The sequence below is a fragment of the Pristiophorus japonicus genome, chromosome 12, assembly GCF_044704955.1.
Source record: "Pristiophorus japonicus isolate sPriJap1 chromosome 12, sPriJap1.hap1, whole genome shotgun sequence".
Classification (NCBI taxonomy): Eukaryota; Metazoa; Chordata; class Chondrichthyes; family Pristiophoridae; genus Pristiophorus; species Pristiophorus japonicus.
In genome coordinates, this window is record NC_091988.1 from 120,740,970 (window position 1) to 120,759,018 (window position 18,049).

The following is an 18,049-nucleotide window of genomic DNA, read 5'->3' on the forward strand; positions in this document are numbered from 1 at the left end:
TTAGGACCGAGATGCGGAGGAACTTCTTCACCCAGAGAGTGGTGAACCTGTGGAATTCTCTACCACAGAAAGTTGTTGAGGCCAATTCACTAAATACATTCAAAAAGGAGTTAGATGAGGTCCTTACTGCTAGGGGGATCAAGGGGTATGGCGAGAAAGCAGGAATGGGGTACTGAAGTTGAATGTTCAGCCATGAACTCATTGAATGGCGGTGCAGGCTAGAAGGGCCGAATGGCCTACTCCTGCACCGATTTTCTATGTTTCTATGTTTCTACGCATCCTGCTGCGGCTGAATATGCCCGGGTCATTTGTTTGAGGGTGCAGTTATCTAAGGGTCCCGGATGTTGCGCCATCCGGAGCATTGTGTCGCATTAATCCAATCTGGCACTTCCCCCGAATTAACGAGGGACAGGTCGTACCTTAGCTGTGCGACCATCCATCTTGTATCTGCCTGCACATTCTCCCAGGAGCATCAGCACCACTATCGGCTGCACTAGGACTAACACATGGGATATAATTCTAATCCCTGTCTTGTAACTTTACTCGGGTATGCTTTGCCTATCTTTGCACTTGTTACATAACATCACCAGCCAACTCAAGGTTATTACTATCTGTACTGCCATTAGGGTATGTGAAAAGATCCTTATCCACGGATGTATAATCTCAAGTACCAAGGCGGGTTTTTCAGGTTATCCTTTATTTCACTGTCCAGTTCTTTTGCTTTATCCTTTAGCTCATAATATCTTTTAATGTTATTTCTTAATAGTCCTTTGAGCTCAGTTAAATCTTCAAGTAACAGGGGAATTGGTGGTGCTTGCTCTTCCATGTAATCAGCAATATTTTGCTTAATCTCATTGCTTATATTGTCTTCCTGGCATGTATATACGTCATGCATGCTCTTCCCACTTATACCGACACTCTGGGAGTAAAGCAAAAGTTAGGCATTGTAATGTTACAAGTCAAACCTCTGTAATTGTAAGATCCCAGTCTAGTTACCACACAATATTCTCCTCGCCCTTGATAGGTGTAATGTGTGGGTTCGGTTCGGGCAGGGCTTATTCCAATGACATATCCTTCCGTGGTATTGTCAAACCCACAGCTATCCTTGCTCCCGTCTCCTACTGGGTGAGGGCATATAGTTAAGCTTCCTTCTCTCTAACACCCAGATAAAGATATTCCCCTTATATTTCCATTCTTTTTGATCTCATACTGGTCCATTGCAGATGTACTCTTCCCCTCCTGTTTGTTCCCCCTCACACCCTCCTGTAGCCACATACACCCGAGTCATTCCTTTCAGGGTGCAGGTGTCTAATGGCCCAGTGTACTGTGCCATTTCATTTAACTGGGTGCTATTTATTCAATCTGGAACTCACCCGGTTTGTATCTGATCCATATTGTGTCTCTCCTGACCAATCATCCATCTCCCTTGGCATGACATGTGCCTCTTTTCCTGTCCTCGGCATCGTCCTCTCGTTCCTGCTTATTTAGCTCGTTAATTGTTCGTGCATGGACTTCCAATACAGATATACCCTCGAGCAGTTTTTTGGATGTTTTAGATCCTAAGTCTGAAGATTCTATCCTGGCCTGTTTCCTCATTAGTACCTCCATCGTTCCCCTCAAACTATCTACACCTGCCTGGATAGCCTGTATATCTAGTGCATCTACTAGAGAGGTCCCTGTACTTACTCCAGTTAATATGTCATTTTCTATGGATCTCCTCTGTCTTCCTCCTTTGTGTCTCAGCTGCTTGTGTTACTCCCTTGCTCCTGATGTGTCACTAGCTATTCTCAGGACTATGTCTAGCAATTGGGGCTAAACTTTTCTGGCAGGTATAGGGCTGATAAAGTTATGCCCACAGGTAACATTTCATGCTGCACATTGTCAAATAACAACATTACTTCTGTTCCAGGTTTAACTACCAAACGCTTTCCCAAGGTTAATTCCCCTGGTTTACAATATTCAGGTAACATTTTGTTACCCACTTATCTTGTGGCTTCAAGATAAACATTCCAGACACTCAGATGCCGTCCTCTAGGGGCTGCTTTACATAGTTGTTGTACCCTCCGGTGTGGGTAAATGCTTCTGGGCCCCCTAGGGGCAGCCTTGTAGCTTGTCCTTGTAGAATCGACAGGGCGGTGGTGATCATGTTTATATTCTGTTGATAAAACACATCCTGGATATTCCAGGTTTTTAGTTTTACCATTTCTATTTCAACCAGATTGTTTGCACCGTTTCTCCGATTGTTTGCACCGTTTCTCCGGGCATGTGTCCTTTTCCAGATCCATTTTATTATATCCAGTACCCCTAATATTGCAAATATCCATCCTAATCCTTTAAAAAGTCCATCTGTCGTACCTTTATATTCTTTCAACTGGGACCAGTGCTTCCATTGACCCCTACCTTTCATATTCATGTAAGCGCACGTAACTCCACTAATTAATACCTCATATGGTCCGCTCCACCTAGGTGCGAACCCTGGTTTCTTTGCCACCTCCTTGACCATTACCTTCGGCCCCACCTCGGGGATTAAAGCCGAGGCGGATATCACACCACCTTCGTCCTCCTCCTTCTGCCTTTCCCGGACCTCCTGTCATGTACCTTTCAACTGCTCACTTACTTTCTGATTCTATCTCGTAATGGTCTTAATAAAGAAACCACCCGGAGTCATGGGTAGGCTATGATGTGAGAAACTTTATTAAAAGCATGCAGGGGACAGAACTCTGCGTGCTCTGGTTGCAGAAGAATATTACACTGCTTGTTTAGGATGTACACGCCTGCTTTTTATGAAGCCTCTTTTCTTGTGCAGTCAGCACTGCAAAACGATTATGGAAATGCACTTCAAAGAAAGAACAAAAACAGCACTGGGTCTGTCCCAGGCTCTAGTTCGAAAAATGCCAAATATCCACTCTTATCTCAAACAATTTGTAGCTTGTATTCTGGATTGTAAGCAAGGGCTTATTCTTCCCCTGTTGCTGTGATTGTTGTAGCACACGCAATTTGCAGAACCTCATGACCAGTTCTGCCACTGCAAGCCAACAACAGGTGGGTCTGCCGACAATTACTTGGTATAAAAAAAGTAACTGCTGTCGTGATTCTGTTTCATAACGTTACTTTTATATTATGCCAAGTGATTAAAGTGGACAAATGCACAGTCCGATTACGTGATCTTGTACTTCACCATTTGGCAAGATGAGAGCTCAGCCTGTCGGAACGATCATTCTGTAAATCCTATTTATTAGGTACAGTGCTCTGAATTATTCAAAGTCTCGTGTCACACTATATGGCAAGCATGCAATTATCGTCAGGTCGAATGCAAAGTGTTTATATTTAAGTATTATAAGAATCAGGGGACAGAACTTTAGCAAAGACTTTCTCTGATCGAACAAAGACTCTCTCTGTTACTGACAGCTGCTCAACCATTGGCTCTGCCCATGTGACAGGCTAATGTCTACGCCCGTGTCTTTTCCATAACTAGAACAGAGTCTAGCACGTAGGCTTTGAAAGCTGCTTTCCGTTATCTCAAAGGTTCCAGTTTCAAGCCCATTACATCTCACTTTCTGTGGTTCTTCAACCACCATATCTGAAGTCACAAGTTCAACTTATATTGTCCTTTTGTTCTAAACTGCTAAAGCCTGCAGTTTTAACATTTTAAATTTTCCAAAGTCCCTTTTACACTTTCGCAGATAGCTCCCCACTTGTGCAGGAGTTTGACCTGGTCCCTGAAGGTATTTCTAGATTGTTTCCAAACCTTTTAGTTTTATTTATTTTTTAAAGAGATCAGATTTAACTTTTTATTTTAAATGTATCGCATTTTGTTGTGCCTTTTCTTAACCAGTGGTACTTGAAACCTTCACAACAAAATTAACTCTTCACTGTTCCCATCCTAATTTCTGCTCCCCTTTTGTAGTACTTGTATTTATTGTTGGATTACAAAATGTAAAATATGGTAATACTATTTTTTTATCGGACTTCTCATTTATGCTTATAGTGATTCACAGATCACAGAATGCAAAGTACTTCTTTTATAATTATGTGCCTAACTTCTGTTTTAGAAGCTGAACATCAAAAACTCTAATCTTTTGCTCTATAACTTCTATTTTGTGATACAGTATCTCATAAATTACATCTCTTTAAGCTTCAGCTTCTGACGCAGTATGTGTACTTTTATTAAAAAGGCTTCCAAACCCAAGATTTTCAAGTATAACCGAAATGTTTATCAAGGAGAATCACCTGAAATATCTCAAAATCCCAATTCAAATATTGTACTGCCAATCTTTTATTTAAAACTCTTTTTACTGAGCTAGAAGCTTTCGCATCAAGGTTTTACACAAAGGAAAATGGGGGCGTACTTCCCCAGCCCGCAGCCTCGAGAGACTCACGCAGGCCTTTTTTTTAAAGGCATTACAACTTCCCTTCTCCATTCTTTATCTCATTCGTAGACTAAATTTATTGTCTTTCAGCCCAGTGTAATCAATGATTACGTGTTTTCTTTTGACAACTAAGTGAGCGTGTTGAAATTTTTTTTTAAACCAACAGGACCACGCATTTTTTTATCTTTTTCTCAACAAACCTATCCTTTGTGCATTTCCTAGCTCCGTAACTTATCATCTGAATAAATCCGCACCTGCGTTTCTAACTTAAAATGTAATTCAATTCTAGGTTCACACTTTCTTAAAACTTCCCACATATAGGACAACACTACAAAGGGTTAAAAAAAAATTTCACTCTGTCTGAAAAAGTGGGTGGAGCCAAAACAAACAGACAGCTCCACCACTTTCTCAAACAGGCTTTCAGACACATGAAAAATTCATTAATTCCCACCTCAAATATTCCAGTCAAAAATCACACAAGCATTTTCATTCAAAGACAGACATTCACAAAAGTCTCTCTTCATTCAATAAAGTTTATTGTTTGGCCGGCTCTATTTTTGGATCCATACTTCACGTAAGATAGTCACTATTAGGTTTTTTTATGGTCATCCGAAAAATATCTACTAAGTGAGCCGTCCGGCCCCCAGTTTCTATACTGGGTCCAGGAGATGTTGCTCGGTATCACGATCCTACGGTCTAAATGTGTTCCCTACACCTAATGATCCTGGCCGTCAAGTGGGACTAAGTCCTCTTAATTCAGGCTCAAGCTAGGCATTTGAGATATTAAACCGTCTGCTCGTATCGGTCCACCTTCAGCACCCCTGTTTCTTGTTACAGTCGCGCGCTTGGTTAGGATTTTGCCGCCTCCCCGGCTTAGAGGTTTCTGCCGCCTCCCCGGTTACACTGAACCACACCACTTACTCGAGTCTGTCCCCACTTATCATCCAAAAACACAATATCAGGTTCCACATGTAATCTGATGACACCCAGTTCTACCTCACACCCACCTCTCTCGACCTCTCTATTGTCTCTGATTTGTTGAACTACTCCAATATTGGATGAGCAGAAATTTCCTCCAACTAAATATTGTAAAGACTGAAGCCATTATATTTAGTCCCCACCATAAACTCCATTCCCTGACTACCATTTCCATCCCTGGCAACTGTCTTGAGCACAACCTTGGTGTTATATTTGACCCCAAGATGAGTTTCCGACCTCATATCTGCTCCATCATAGAAACATAGAAATTTACAGCGCAGAAGGAGGCCACTTTGGCCCATCGTGTCCACACCGGCCGACAAAGAGCCGCACAGCCCTTGGTCAGCAGCCCTGAAGGTCACTCGGCCTAACCACTTCCACTTCTGTAACATCGCTCGACTCTGTCCCTGCCTCAGCTCATCTGCTGCTGAAACCCTCACCCATGCCTTTGTTACTTCTAGACTTGCCTATTCCAATGCTCTCCTTGCCAGCTTCGCATCTTCCACCCTTCTTAAACTTGTGCTCATCCAAAACTCTGCTGCTCATATCTTAACTCACTCCAAACCTCATTCACCCATCACCCCTGCGCTTGCTAACCTTCACTGACTCCCGGTCCGACAACACCTCAATTTAAAAATCTTTGTCCTTGTTTTCAAATCCCTCCAAAGCCTTGCCCCTCCTTATCTCTGTAACCTCCTACGAGTCATCTGCGCTCTTCCAATTCTGGCTTCTTCCGCATCCCCGATTTTAATCGCTCCCCATTGGCAGCCGTGCTTTCTGCTGCCTTGGCCCTAAAAGCTCTGGAATTCCCTCCCTAAACCTATCTACCTCTCTCCTCCTTTAAGATGCTCCTTAAAACCTACCTCTTTAATAAAGCTGTTGGTCACCTGTCCTGATATCTCCTTCTTTAGCAGGTGTCAAAAAAAAAATGTCTTAGTAATATCACTTAAGCGCCTTGAGACGTTTTACTATGTTAAATACGTTGTTGTTGAAGACTGAAGCCATCATCTTCGATCTCTGCCACAAAGTCGGTACCCTCGCCACTGATTGTAATCCCCTCAACAGCCATTGTTTCACGCAGCTGAAACCCCTACTCTTTTCACTTCGAGAATCATCTGTTTCAATGCTGTCCTGGCCAGCCTCCCATCCTCCACCCTCTGTGTTCCTCTAATTCTGCCCTCTTGAGCATCCCTGATTATAATCGCTCAACCATCAATGTCCGTGCCTTCAGCTACCTGGGCCCCAAGCTCTGGAACTCCCTCCCTAAACCTCTCTGTCTCTGTACCTCTCGTTCCTCCTTTAAGACACTCCTGAAAACCTACCTCTTTGACTAAGCTTTTGGTCACCTGCTCTAATTTCTCCTTATGTGGCTCGGTGTCAAATTTTTTGAATCGTAATACTCCTGTGAAGCGCCTTGGGACATTTCATTACGTTAAAGACGCCATGTAAATATAAGTTGTTGTCGTTGTTATTAGAATACAATTTTAAAAAATGAATTCCATTTCAACTTGTACCCTGGACCAATGCATAATAGATTGTGAATGCATTAACCAAAGGAGCTCCATGTGCTAACACCCAGCTCGTGTAAAGCAGCTGAAGAATACGGATTCCTTAAATGAAGTCACCTGCAACAGTATTTGCTGACAGACACATCCTACCAATAAATCCATGAAATGAGAGATGGATCAGTTTGATCGAAGATTACTTTATATAGTAGATACACCATATGGAAGCGAACCAGTTGGTCAGTTATTTTATGTTAAAGCTACAGTTGATTGAAAACACATTTTTAAGCCCCAGGGTGTCAAGATCTACTATTGTCATTTACTGTATTTATTTGTTTCAACAATGCATGCAAAGTCTGCTTTAGCTAAGCAAGTCAGGCCCTTACACAATCCCAGTGACTCACACAGGCTGTTGTGGTTGTCAACATTTAGTACATACCTCCGCCCTGTGTTCTTTGGTTTACTGGATATTGGTAAAGAGGGTCTGCTAAAGTTAAGTTTATCACACTCTTTGCAGATTCACAGTTGTACTGAAATAGAGTTTTAATTGGTTGTGGCCTGGCATTGAAACAGCAAATTACTGGGATTTCATACTGTCTGCTGGATTTGATGGGTGTTGTTATATATGTAAACCTGAATATAGCTTGTATAGCCACCAGAGGGCTCATTCCTTGGAGTCTCAAGGGATCCCACAATCCCTTGGGAGCATAGAAACATAGAAAATAGGTGCAAGAGTAGGCCATTCGGCCCATCGAGCCTGTACCGCCATTCAATAAGATCATGGCTGATCATTCACCTCAGTATCCCTTGCCTGCTTTCTCTCCATACCCCTTGATCCCTTTAGCTGTAAGGGCCATATCTAACTCCCTCTTGAATATATCCAATGAACTGGCATCAACAACTCTCTGCGGCAGGGCATTCCACAGGTTAACAACTCTCTGCGTGAAGCAGTTTCTCCTCATCTCAGTCCTAAATGGCCTACCCCTTATCCTAAGACTGTGACCCCTGGTTCTGGACTTCCCCAACATCGGGAACATTCTTCCTGCATCTAACCTGACCTGTCCTGTCAGAATCTTATACGTTTCTATGAGATCCCCTCTCATCCTTCTAAACTCCAGTGTATAAAGGCCCAGTTGATCCAGTCTCTCCTCATATGTCAGTCCAGCCATCCCTGGAATCAGTCTGGTGAACCTTCGCTGCACTCCCTCCTAGCAAGAACGTCCTTCTTCAGATTAGGAGACCAAAACTGAACACAATATTCCAGGTGAGGCCTCACCAAGGCCCTGTACAATTGCAGTAAGACCTCCCTGCTCCTATACTCAAATCCCCTAGCTATGAAGGCCAACATGCCATTTGCCTTCTTCACCGCACAGGTACTTAAGGAGGCCTCACAGGCTGGAGAGGCACTCTGGAGACCTGCAATAAAAGACTACGGTCACACTTCACTTTGAGATCACAATATCCAGTCAGACTCTTTATTCATACATAACAACTGTCGACAAGATACAGATGATGAATCCAACGATGCAGAGAACAGTGGGCATCCTGGAGAAATTCTCGGAGGGAGATGATTGGGAAACTTTCGTGGAGCGACTCAACCAATACTTCGTGGCCAACGAGCTGGAAGGGGAAGCGAACGCCTCCAAACGAAAGGCGATTCTCATCACCGTCTGCGGGGCACCAACGTATGGCCTCATGAAAAATCTGCTTGCTCTAGCGAAACCCACAGTGAAATTGTACGATGATTTTTGCACACTGGTCCGGGAGCATCTGAACCCGAAGGAAAGTGTTCTGATGGCGAGCTACCGGTTCTACACCTACAAAAGGTCTGAAGGCGAGTTATGTCGTCGAGCTAAGACGCCTTGCAGGACCTTGCGAATTTGAAGGATATTTGGAGCACATGCTCAGAGACTTTTTCGTACTTGGCATTGGCCATGAAGTGATACTTCACAAACTTTTGACTGTAGAGATCCCAACCTTGAGTAAGGCCATAGCAATAGCCCAGGCGTTCATTGCCACCAGTGACAATACTAAGCAAATCTCTCAGCACACAAGTGCTGCTACAAGTACTGTGAACAAAGTGATGTTGTTTTCAAATCGCAACATACTGGGTAGGCCCCACATGGCTGCAGTTGCACATCTGCAGATGTCTCAGAATGCACCATCAAGGGTGATGAATGCAAGGCCATTAACACCTTGTTGGCGCTGCGGGGTGATCATCGTTTCCATTCATGCTGCTTCAAAGGGTACGTTTTCAAGGGCTGTGGAACAATGGGACACCTCCAATGTATGTGCAGATGAGCTGCAAACCCTGTTAATACTGCAAACCACCATGTTGCAATGGAGGTCAGATCCACGGCGGATCACGACGCACCAGAGCCTAAGACCGAGGAGGCAGAAGTATATAGGGTGCACACATTTACCACAAGTGTCCCCGGTAATGCTGAAGGTTGAATTAAATGGACTCCCGGTGTCAATGGAGCTGGACACGGGTGCGAGCCAGTCCATTATGAGCAAAAAGACTTTCGAAAAATTGTGGTGCAGCAAGGCCTCAAGGCCAGTCATGACTCCCATTCGCACGAAACTGAGAACTTATACAAAGGAACTGATTCCTGCAATCGGCAGTGCCACTGTAAAGGTCTCCTACGATGAAGCGGTGCACAAGCTACCACTTTGGGTGGTCCCGGGCGATGGTCTCACGCTACCTGGCAGGAACTGGCTGGGAACGATACGCTGGAACTGGGACGACGTCCGAGTGCTCTCGTCCGCTGACAACACTTCGTGTGCCCAGGTCTTAAACAAGTTCCCTTCGCTGTTCGAACCAGGCAGCAGGAAGTTCCAAGGAGCAAAATTCCAGGGGCGCGACCCATCCATCACAAGGCGAGAGCAGTACCGTACATAATGTGAGAAAGGGTAGAGATCGAGCTAGACCGGCTGCAATGAGAGGGCATTATTTCGCCGATCAAATTCAACGAGTGGGCCAGTCCGTTTGTTCCAGTCCTCAAGGGAGACGGCACCGTCAGAATCTGTGGTGATTACAAAGTAACTATCAATCGTTTCTCCCTGCAGGACCAATACCCACTACCAAAGACTGACAACCATTTTGCTACGCTGGCGAGAGGAAAGACGTTCATGAAGCTGGACTTGACCTCGGCCTACATGACGCAGGAGCTGGAGGAATCATTGAAGGGCCTCACCTGCATCAACACACACAAAGGTCTCTTCATTTATAACAGATGCCTATTTGGAATTCGATCAGCCGCGGCGATATTCCATAGAAACATGGAAAGCTTACTGAAGTCGGTTCAGCCCGCGCACGGTGGTCTTCCAGGATGACATCTTGGTTACAGGTCGGGACACAGTCGAGCATCTGCAGAACCTGGAGGAGGTTCTTAGTCGACTCAACCGTGTGGGGCTCAGGTTAAAACGCTCGAAGTGCATTTTCCTGGCGCTTGAAATGGAGTTCCTGGGGAGAAGAATCGCGGCGGATGGCATCAGGCCCACCGATACGAAGACGGAGGCAATTGAGAATGTGACGGAGCTGCGGTCGTTTCTAGGACTCCTGAACTACTTTGGTAACTTCTTACCGGGTCTCAGCACTGTTAGAACTACTGCACTCTTTACTGTGTAAAGGAGATGAATGGGTATGGGGTAAAAGCCAAGAAAATGCCTTTGTAAAAGCTGTTATGCTCAAACAAATTGCTTGTGTTGTATGATCCATGTAAGCATTTGGTACTAGCGTGTGATGTGTCGTCGTACTGCGTCGGGTGTGTATTGCAACAAGCTAATGAATCTGGGAAATTGCAACCAGTTGCTTATGCATCCAGAAGTCTGTCTGAGAAAGCCTACAGCATGATTGAAAAAGAAGCGTTAGCGTGTGTTTATGGGGTAAAGAAAATGCATCAGTATCTGTTTGGGCTCAAATTTGAATTGGAAACTGACCATAAGCCACTAATATCCCTGTTTTCCAAAAGGGGATAAATACGAATGCATTGGCCCGAGCCAGAGATGGGCGCTCATGTTGTCCGCATACAATTACACCATCCTCCGCAGGCCAGGCACAGAAAACTGTGCCGATGCTCTCAGATGCATTGCCCACCACGGGGGTGGAAATGGCACAGCCCTCAGATTTAGTCATGGTTATAGAAGCATTCGAGAGTGAGTAATCACCCATCACAGCCCGACAGATTAGAACCTGGACGAGCCAGGACCCCTTACTGTCCCTAGTAAAAAATTGTGTGCTTCACGGGAGCTGGTCCAGTGTCCCAGTGAAAATACAGGAAGAGATAAAACCGTACCAGCGACGCAACGATGAAATGTCTAGACAGGCAGACTGCCTTCTGTGGGGTAATCGGGTAGTGGTTCCCAAGAAGGGCAGAGACACTTTCATCAGTGACCTCCACAGTACTCACCCAGGCATTGTAATGATGAAAGCAATAGCCAGATCCCATGTGTGGTGGCCCGGTATCGATGCAGACTTAGAGTCCTGCGTTCACAGATGTAACACATGCTCGCAGTTAAGCAATGCACCCAGGGAGGTGCCAATAAGTTTATGGTCGTGGCCCTCCAAACCGTGGTCCAGGGTCCATGTCGACTATGCAGGCCCGTTTTTGGATAAAATGTTCCTTGTGGTTGTAGATGCTACTCCAAATGGATTGAATGTGAGATAATGTCGGCAAGCACATCCGCTGCCATCACTGAAAGCCTGCAGGTCATGTTTGTCATGCACGGACTGCCTGATGTCCTTGTGAGCGACAACAGGCCATGTTTCACTGGTGCCGAGTTCAAAGAATCCATGACCCGTAACAGGATCAAACATGTTACATCTGCCCCGTTCAAACCAGCATCCAATGGTCAGACAGAGACAGCAGTGCAAACTGTCAAGCAGGGCTTGAAGAGGGTAACTGAAGGCTCGCTGCAGACTCACCTATCCCGAGTCCTGCTTAGCTACTGCACGAGACCCCACTCGCTCACTGGGATTCCACCCGCTGAACTGCTCATGAAAAGAGCACTTAAGACAAGGCTCTCGTTCGTTCACCCTGATCTACACGAACAGGTAGAGCGCAGTTGGCTTCAACAAAGTGCATAATATGATAGCGCAAATGTGTCACGCGAAATTAAAATCAATGATCCTGTATTTGTTGAACTATGGACAAGGTCCCAAGTGGCTTCCCGGCACTATTGTGGCCAAAGAGGGGAGCAGGGTGTTTCGGGTCAAACTTTCAAATGGACTCATTCACCGGAAACACTTGGACCAAATCAAACTCAGATTCATGGACTATCCAGATTAACCCACTTTGGACTCTACCTTCTTTGACCTCCCAATATACACACCAGTGGCAACCGACACCACGGTTGACCACGAAGCAGAACCCATCACCCGCAGCAGCCCAGCAGGACTCACCAAACCAGTCAGCCCATCAAGGCCAGCTGCATAGCAGCCCAGCGAGGGCCCAACAAATGATTCACCAAAACCAGCATTTGCACCGAGACGATCAATCAGGGAAAGAAAGGCCCCAGATCGACTCACCTTGTAAATAGTTACACTGTTGACTTTGGGGGGGGAGTGTTGTTATATATGTCAACCTGTATATACCTTGTATAGCCATCAGAGGGCTCATCCCCTGGAGTCCCAAGGGATCCTACAATCCCTTGGGAGCACAGGTACTTAAGGAGGCCTCACAGGCTGGAGAGGCACTCTGGAGACCTGCAATAAAAGATTAAGGTCACACTTCACTTTGAGCTCACAGTGTTCAGTCAGACTCTTTATTCATGCATAACAGGTGTGTTGCAATTTTACACTTGCATTTGATGTATTTTGCGATATTTGATGGGTGTGCTCCAATTTCACACACTGGGTTTTCACACTCTGCTACATTTGATGGGTATGTTAGCATTTAACACTCAGCTACATTTTATGAATGTGCTTGTATTTTACACACGCCGCTGTGCTTGATCGGTGTCAAGTACCTGACGTTTGTCCTGTTAGATTTTCAATTAAGTTTAAATTCTAGATAGATTTGACCCATTTTATTAAATGCAAATGATAGTTGCCTGATTTGTAGCCAAGGGTAGATATTATGGCAGTGATATTTTCATACAAACTCAAATATGCTCATAATAAGTTCATCTTTCCTGCTATTTTAACAGTGTTGTTAATTAGCTTGTGTACTTCAAATAGTTCTAAATGGATCATTTTATGCATCTGAAATCTTCAGCTTGCCAGGTGGCCTGTCCCGGGTGTTGCATCCGCTTGCCTGCAGAAGTGTGAAGCCAGCTAATTACATAAGATGTTTGTTTCCATTTTCATTAGCATTTCAAGGGGACTTCTCTACAATGCCCGTTTCAATTTTATAGAAATACATGAATCTGCTATTGTCACACGTTAATAGTATTGTTGCTTTGCTCAGAATTGATTAATATCCATAACTTTAAAGGAATTAAGTAAAAACAAATGGATATTTATGTGCTCTTGTGTTCTTCGTGGAGTTCTGCAGGTTTGTTCATGCTAAAGAACTGAGTGACTGCTTAGTGTCATGTATTCAACTGTCATTATAATCCATGTATAAACTGACCTAAGTTGTACACCGTGAATACACTGACCACTAGGTGGTGAACTTGTGGGAGACACTCCTAACCTGGACTTTCAGGAATAAAAGGGGAAGCTCCAACCATCTTCATCACTTCAGTGCTGGCAAATAAAGGTTACTGGTCACAGAGTGACCTTCTCTCTAGTATGAGCCTCGTGTGCATTTATACTGTAGAGTAAGGACATATCATTGCCGACAAGAAACTGGGATTTAAACCACGCGAGCATGGCCACTAGCAGCACAGATGAGAGGTACTGTGTTGGTGATGATTGGGACGATTTTATTCAGAGACGACAGCAAAGTTTCATCATTAAGGAATGGTTGGGACAGGATTCAGCCGACAAATGCAGGGCTCATTTCCTGACGGTTTGTGGATCCAGGACGTACTCCCAGATGAAGGACCTTCTAGCACCAGAGAAGCCGGCGAACAAGACTTTTGAAGAGTTCAGTAAGTTGATCGGGGAACACTTTAAATCGGCGAGCAGCATGCACATGGCGAGACACCAGTTTTACACGCACCGACGGCGAGAAGGGCAAAGCGTTCCAGACTTCGTGGCAGACTGGCGAGCCTATGTAAGTTCCCAGATGCATGCAGAGCGGAGATGCTGCGAGACTTTTTTATTGAGGGCATCGGGCACGCTGGGGTTTTCAGGAAACTGATTGAGCCCAAAGACTTGACTCTGGAAACGGCAGCTTTGATGGCCCAGATATTTATCTCAGGAGAGGAAGAGACTAGAATGATGTTTGACAAAAATCTTGGTTCAAATGCAGCAAATGGACAGGAATTCAACATTGTTAATGCGGCACACAGTTCTCCAGGCAGACAGGGGCGATCGGACATGCCCGAGCAGGTAGTTGAACCCTAAGGGGGAATTCAACAGAGATAATGGCTAGCTGAACGGCGATTCATGCCATCGCAAGGGACAATGTGGCCAGTAATGGGGCCATCAACACCTGTCAATGGTGTGCTTAAGGACAGTTATAGAGACAGTCAGAGATGATCAACTGGTAATGGACCTTTTGTTTCCAACAACGGCTCATGTTAGAGGTGTGGCGGCAAACACCCAGCCAGAGCTTGCAGGTATCAGCAATATACCTGCAGAAATTGCAACACCAGCGGTCATTTGGCTCATATGTGCAGGAAGCCTGCAGCCAGGTTGATGTACAAGGAGGACGGGCCCGATGTAAGCCCTTCGAGGCCAGATGGACACTGGGGGAAATCGCTGGAAGCTGAAGTTCAGTGAGTTCATGTGAAGCACATCTACAGTTCATACACCAGGACGTGACCGATAATGATGAAAGTGCTCCTCAATGGCATCCCAGTATCAATGGAGCTCGACACGGGGGCCAGCCTGTCCCTGATGAGTATCAAGCAGTTCGACAAGTTGACAAGTTGTGGGCGTCCAAGGCCAGGAGGCCAAAATTATTGCTGATTGACGCACTGCTACGGACATATACAAAGGAGATCATTCCGGTGTTAGGCAGCGCCACGGTAGTTGTGAACCACAAAGATTCGGAGAACAGATTGCTATTCTAGATTGTCCCGGGGGACGGTCCCGCACTACTGGGGAAGAATTGGCTTGCTGTCATGAACTTGAGATGGGGCGATGTCAATGCAATTTCTTCTGTGGAGTGAATATCATGCTCAGAGGTCCTGGACAAATTTGGCTCACTATTTCAACCCGGCACTGGCACTTTCATGGGAATCAAGGTAGTGATTCACATAAACCCGGACGCTAGGCCAGTACACCACAAGGCCAGAGCGGTGCCGTACGTGATGCGGGAAAAGATAAGACGGCGAATTAGACCACCTGCTGAGGGAAGGCATCATCTCGCCAGTCGAATTCAGTGACTGGGTGAGCACGATTGTGCCCGTGCTCAAGGTGGATGGGTCGTCAGGATATGTGGCGATTACAAGGCCACCATCAATCGGGTGTCACTCCAAGACCAGTACCCGCTACCAAGAGCAGAGGACCTCTTTGTGACGCTATCCGGTGACAAACTTTTTTCAAAATTGAACCTGACCTCAGCTTACATAACCCAGGAGCTGGCGAGTGAGTCGAAGAAGCTGACCACCATCACGACACACAAGGGGTTGTTTGAGTACAACAGATGTCGGTTCGGGATTCGCTCAGCCGCCGCGATCTGTAAGGGGTGGTTTTCAGGGGGTCAGCTTTCCCTTCTGACCTTATATGAGCGGTTCCGAATCGCTCCCACACCCTCGGTTCTAGACACTGGAATTATGAAGGGACTGTGACAGACTTGGACAGACAATTGGTTTCAAGGTAGGAAGCAGGTATGGCTTTATTGTGTTTAAAAAGTAAAAGGCACACCTTTAATAACACACACAGACCAATACACACTGAGGGGTACAACACATTGAATAAAATGTCAAATTACAGCCTGTGGGGAAAAGAATACAGCTTAAACTCTAAATGGGGTAAAGAGGAGAATGCAGATACATTTACACAAGTTTTTTTTTTAATTCGTTGCCAATCTTTCCAATTCTTTGTCAAATCACAAACACCAGAGGTCACCCTGCACCTGTCAAGGATCACTCTGCACCAATGCTCTTAGCCAAAAGGCCGAGAGCCACTGCACCATTCCTGGAAATACTGCAATACCAGGTTCGTGCCATGGAGGTGGGTGTGTGCACCCCACCCACCTCCATGGATGTGGGTGGGTCAAGCCACCCCACCCACCTCCTATTTCCAAAAAGCATAGGAGAACCACCTTCCTGATCCAGGGAGAACCACTTTCTGGTCATGGTTACTCCCGTCAGGTCAGTTACGCATGATCTTAGCCAAAAGGCCGAGAAGCTATGCAGATACATTTACACAAGTTATACCAGCCTTCCCCCTCCCAGTTCCCCTAACTAACTAAGTTATAGCTCTGAGGGTTCAGGGGCTATGCTCACCAATCACGGTTTCGGGGTTTGCTGCACTTGGCCTTCTAGGCGAGCCGTACCCTGGACGGAGGAGAGGATTTCGGACTGCGTAGTCTTCAGTTGGGGTGCGCCCGTTGATGCGGTAAGTTGCGTTTCGGATGTATGGGATAAGTACCCACTTTCTTTGGTTTTAGTTAGTCCCTTTAGGTGATTTCTCACCCGTTGGCCATTCAGAAGTAGATTGTAGAGTGGAAATAAATGTCGATTCTTCGGTTTTTGCTGAGTTGGTTTTGGTTGGCCATTTTGCTGGTTGTGGTAGCCCGGGTTTGTCAATTTGGTTGCTGACAACCTTCCATTACGTGTGCCTCGTGCTCAGTCGGTCCTTGACAATTTCTTGTTAGTTCCTTCACGACTCCATTTCTTCACTCCGGCTGCTTGTGTTTGTCTGTGTTCCTTTCGAATCTGTGTTCTGTTCGAGTTTGTGTTCTGCTTCCTCCTGTGTTCTGCTCAAGTCTGTGTTCTGCTAGCCTTTCCTTGTAAAACTGGGGGATAGATATATCTAAAAAAAAAAGGCTACGTTATCTCCCATCAAATCTCTTGGGCTCTGTTTAAACTGTTCTGCCCATTGATTTTCAAATGTCTCCTTTGTCAGCAGTAACTCGATTAGGGTGGGAGAATGTGCTATCACTGGGTTTGCATTGTTTTAGGATTGTCCAGTTTCTTGACCATGATTTCCATTGTGCTTGATTGGGTAATTCGATTATCTCTTAGAGGGTGAATAGCCTGGGATCCTTAATGCACGAATTTGCTTCAGAGATTGGCCCCACCTCCTGAATTTGGTAACTCTTTTTCGCAGCCAAAATGTTGTAGAATCTTAAAATTGATATGCTCCTTCCCATAGACGTTTAGGGGATCTCAAGCTTCTGTAATTTAGGTCCATTTTGAATTCCCTTTCCTATGAGTCCAAAAACTGGGGGGAGGGGGTCTCCATGAATGCATCCCCTTTTATCCCCCGCAGGCTTCGTCTGCCCCTTTAAACTCATTTTAAAAGCCCAGAAAGGGATTCTTCTCCTCTGCAGGGGAAAGGTACCTGGAATCTTTGCGAGATATTGGTAAATTCTACATTCCCCCCTGTGATACCATATCACTTATGGTATCATTCTTCGAGGTGAGCAAAGTTCCTGACTCCCAAGAGATAACCTTCCCCGTAAATTAGCTAAACTAATACCTAAAATGCATTACACTTATGCAACATCACCATAGATGCACACTTTTCCCTTCACAGGTACAAACATTTTACATTTATACCCTCCAAGCTTGGAGGGGGTTCAATTACTACAATTGCATTTCAGCACAGTTACATTTCATTTCAGTTACATTATATTCACCAGCATATAGGCAACATACAACCACATTACAGAAGGAAAAAAACATAGATTAAAATTAAACAACATCAATTGGTCTCCTGGGGTTTGTCCATCACCCGGTAATGTCTGGATCCTGCCCTTGAGAACTACTCTCAGGCTGGCTGACACACAAGACAAACTCAAAATAATCACCTAAACATTACTGCAACATTACCCTCAATTCTAAACTAAACCTTAAAATGTAAAATGGTGCAATCAGCTGCCTTAAACTAAAATTAGAGCTATGTACAACCGCCACCCGTCTCCAGGCCTGATAGCCGCCTAGATGCGAGGGTTTCCCAGAGCCGGTGAG

The 18,049-nt window shown here is 45.2% G+C and overlaps 1 non-coding gene across 1 annotated transcript; it reads right to left on the reverse strand.

The window, feature by feature from the left end:
- Nucleotides 1-16,074: 16,074 nt before the first annotated feature.
- LOC139277805 (U2 spliceosomal RNA) lies at nt 16,075-16,266 on the reverse strand. The gene has a single exon (XR_011596142.1). It is a non-coding gene; the product is annotated as a U2 spliceosomal RNA (small nuclear RNA).
- Between the last annotated feature and the right edge of the window lie 1,783 nt (nt 16,267-18,049).